Source organism: Urocitellus parryii, unplaced genomic scaffold (assembly GCF_045843805.1).
Source record: "Urocitellus parryii isolate mUroPar1 unplaced genomic scaffold, mUroPar1.hap1 Scaffold_61, whole genome shotgun sequence".
Lineage (NCBI taxonomy): Eukaryota > Metazoa > Chordata > Mammalia > Rodentia > Sciuridae > Urocitellus > Urocitellus parryii.
Genome location: NW_027554109.1, coordinates 2,766,588 through 2,771,007, shown reverse-complemented (window position 1 = coordinate 2,771,007; position 4,420 = coordinate 2,766,588). Strand labels below are relative to the sequence as shown.

The 4,420-nt window shown below is 41.9% G+C and overlaps 1 pseudogene; it reads right to left on the bottom strand.

Moving 5' to 3' along the window:
* Positions 1-326: 326 nt before the first annotated feature.
* Positions 327-2,320, bottom strand: LOC144252845 (MAP/microtubule affinity-regulating kinase 3-like; annotated as a pseudogene).
* Between the last annotated feature and the right edge of the window lie 2,100 nt (positions 2,321-4,420).

The window sequence follows — 4,420 nt, the reverse complement described above, 5'->3', positions numbered from 1 at the left end:
ATGTATGACCAGTCCAGTTATGATTAGCAGCTTGTGCCCATAATGTTCCACTCCTGAGCCCTGCCATCTGAACCTCAAGTTCAAGAACTGAATAGCGCCTTGGTTGGCACAGAATTTCCTTTGGAACAGGTCTTCACCCAAGTACTGGGCAGACTTGACCAGCACCTTGTATCAAGTATTCCCATGAGGGGCTTCACTTCCCAGGACAATAAAGAACCATAATTTAATCACTGCTCCCAATAATTGCCTAAATGTTATTTTATATGTCCAACTGCGTTGAGGAAACCACTTCAAGTTGCTGCTTAATTTACATCATAATGGCTGGGTTACAGTTTTAGCTTACTGGCAATTTTAGAAACAATATTTTTGAATGCCGTGAATTTCTCTGATATCAGCTTGAACCGGACCCTGTTCAGAGACAGTCTGGGAAGTTTTCATACCTCCATCTCTCGCTGAAGCACTTTCTCGGTGTACCCATCTCCATGGATGCAGAAGAGCAGAAAGGGCAACTTGTGCATGTACTGGCAGTTGTTGGCTTCTAGCACCTTGTGGATTTCCCTCATGATGTCACTAGGATCTATGGCACTGGTGAGTTTCATGCTCCAGGTGAAGTGCAGGGAGTGAAATTTTGCTTGTTGGTTCTCCTTTCTCTGCTCAACAGAGACATGATGACTTGAACTCTTATATCTCAGGGTCTTCTCAGACTCAGTTGGAGGTCTTCTTGTAAATTTTGATGTTAATTTAGTAAAAACATTAGTGGTGCCTTTTCTTTGAGTCTGGGACAATGGTTCAGCTTGATGGAAGCAGCTGGGTGAGGCAAGAGGACTTTCATGTGTTCCATTTTGGGATTCCCGGGGCTGACAGCAGAACATTCTATGAAGGGCAGTGCCTCTCAGGAAGCAGATGTAGCCCCAGGTGGAGGTACTTCAGACAATGTGGGTTGAAGTCACTGGAGGGCTCTGACCAGGGAAGGTGCTGTTGTTCTGACCATTCTGGCTCACTGAACGTCTGTCTGCTTTGGTTGTTTTGTGGCAAATGTACTTACTCCACAGTGTTGTCCCTCCAGATGGTGTCCTGCTCTTGTAGGCAGCAGGCATTTTCTTGACTTCAGGAGTCTCCAGCTCCTTGGGGCTGGTGGTGATCCCAGGTATGGGCCTGGCTGGAGAAATTCCCTTTTCTCCCACAACACTGCCACCAGATTTCTTGGAGGCCATTTGATGTTCTTTAAGGTGACTTATCGGCAGTGCTGGTCAGATATGGCCCAATTCCAGCATGGTCCAGGTACTGTGTCTGCTTCTGACTTGAAACACTTCACTTCACCTTGTGGTGAGGAGGCTGGCTGGTGCTGTTTCTGAGAACCTTGCTTGGCTGCAGCTTAGCAAACCCAGATGTTTCTGTGGGAGATGGCAACCTCTGGAGCAACAAAGGGTTGGAGTACATCATGGTCACTGTTGATCCATCTGTCTCCCATAATTTTGGCGAGAGTAATTTGTTTAGTTGGATTGAGCACCAGGAAGCATTTCAGCAGATTTTCACATTATGTTGACATGTACAAAGGTATTCAGTATCAAACTTGTAACACTCTGTCTCTAACTTCTTTCAGATTTTTCCCCAACATAAGGATGCGTCCCGGTGACCAGGGTGTACAAAACCACGCCAAAACTCCACACATCGACTTCTGTACCATTGTACTTTATGTACTAGAAGAGCTCTGGCCCTGCGTAGGGAGGACTGCCACAAAACGTGTGGAGTTTACACCCAAATGTAAACTCATTGCTGAGTCCAAAATCCACAGCTTGATGTTCATCTGTGCTTCTAATAACAGATTCTCCACCTTCAGGTCTTGGTGGGCTACCTGCTTTTAGTGACAATACTGGACTGCAGACACAATCTGCTGGAATTTAGTTCTTGCCTCCTCTTCTTACAGTCTTCCTTTCTGGGACAGATAGTTCAAAATTTCACCTCCACTGGCATACGCCAGTACAGAATGCTTTTTGGTGTCAATAACTTCAAAGAGCTTCACAATGTGTGGATGATTTAACATCTTTAGGATTCTGACCTCTCTGTATAGCTTTTGTAGAACTTCTGGATTTAGGTGTCTTTTTTCAATGATCTTTATTGCCACTTGTTTTCCTATAAGGATGTGATGGGCCAGCTTGACTTTTATGAAGTTCCCCTTGCCGATAGTTTTCACCACTCTGTAATTTCCAATGCAAGGCTGCTCACCTGTAGAGGAAGCTATGGCTTTTCTACACTGTGCTCTAGAGTGTCTGGTGGGGGAGGTGTCTTCTGACTGTCTATCTCCATGCAAGTTGTGCATAGTTTGACCCAAGTTCTTTCTCATTGAATATCTTCAATGATATGGGTATCAATACAGTGGGTTTGGGTATCACTGACATGTTTAGGATAGGTGAGGGCTAGGCAAAGGAAGGGGAAACAAGGAAAGAGTTGGAGATAGGTTGGGGAAAGAATGCTATCAAAAATAGCCACAAATGCCTTTTACAACCAAAGATAGTGCCCAGTTCAAATAATTGCTCTGGGTAAATTGAATACCAAAAGGCAAATGAGAAGTAGTTCTAGGTCCACTCATTTCTAGGATTCACAGTCAATGCAGTCATAAATGTACTGACTTCTTAAAGAGTGATCATATGCACCCTAAGGGGATCAAGGATACAGGCAGTTACTCTGTCTATGGAACTTGACAGTTTGCAGGTCAAGACCTGATGAAAATAAAAAAAAACTATTTTTTTCCAGAAATATGCAGCTGGACATAAACACACTTTACCAATCAATTTGGATGGTGAAGTTGATTGGTGGAAGCACTGGGGTTGTAAGAGTGGTCCACTTTACCTTTTGAATATAACCTTGGTTGCCTTTTTTAAAAGGGAAATGTTTTCCTTTTCCACTTCTCTCTACCTCCCACCTTAACCTGGATACAGGGAACAAGATTACCTTGAGTTATCTGTTCTCCACAGGAAGGAGAAGACACCAGAAGAACTAGGAAATGATGATCTCCCATATAAACTAGTCAATCATAACACACCATCAGGATGCACCTGGGACCCCCTCTCAGGGCACACCAGGAATGAAGCCTTTGAAAAGCTTCCTTAAAAACACCCTCTTTTCCCTTATGGGCAGAATCAAAGCTTCTGGCAAAGGAGTCCCTTGTGTTTCCCCTTTGCTAGCAAAGCAATAAACCTCCTCCTACCTGTATCTCAAAACCTTCTCCTCATTATTGGATTGCCATCAGGGACAATGCCCAAGGTTTTTGATAACAGGTCAGGGACCCAGGCTCTAGTGTATTGCTCTTCTGCTTTTTTTTCTAGTGTCTTTAAAATCAAAAGTCTTCAAAACTTCTTTTTTCAATAATTGTAGATTTAGGGGCCACACTATGCAAATACTAGTTTCACCTCTCTTCTTTATAAAAGTTGTCTTGCATTTCTGCCAAATACCTGTATCTTTAAAAGAGATTATTAATTTACTTCAGGTATTGAACATGTTGGCTTTTTAATATCAGTAAAGAAACAAAATAAAATGTGTCACACATGTGGCCAGTTAAGACTTACTAGTCATTCTCAAAATAAACCCTGATGCAATTACAAGTGCAGTTGCACTCCATCTGCTGAAATTTTACATCTTACCCTGTGATATGATTTTTGGAAATTAAGTAATTTTTTGAACAAATAATACAAAATATTCAAAAATGTGCCTGGCATATGGTTTGTACTCATTAAATACTTGTGGAATAAATGGTTTACCATTGCTTTGTATTCTTAATTACCAGAAGAGTGTGTGTGTGTGTGTATATATATATGGGCACATGCACATTGGTGCAGCATTTCCTTGTTAATAGCAGTCTTGTTGTCCATATTGAATGCTTTCACACATTATATTCTGAAAGTGCTATATAAATCTGGTGTCAATGTAACAGTGGTTCACCTTTTGCTTTGAATGGAGCTCTTGCTGCTCTGCCCCTGTAACTCATTTTAAAAAATCTAATGTGTTTTTCTCTTCTCCTCTCACTGCTCCTCCCTTATTTCAGGGGGAACAAGATTACATTACCTTTTTCCCCATTTCAGGCAGATTTATCTTTTCTACAGTTCACACACACCAAAGGAATCCAGAGTTTGGGGATGGTACCAGAAGATCTCAGAAATGACTCTCTCCCAAATTAACAAGTGAATTCCAACTTCAGAGAGATAACATGTAGAATGTAGCATTTGAATTACCTCTTCATAAGCCCTGTGTTCTTGCTGATAGGCAGAATCAGACACAGCCTTTGGGACAGAAGTCTCCTGTGTTTCTTCTTTGTTAGCAAAGCAATGAGCCTTCTTTTTCTTTTTTTTCTCAAAATCATGTCCTCCTTATTGGATCAGCATCAAGGACAAGGACTGAGCTTTCAGCAATATCAAGATCAATA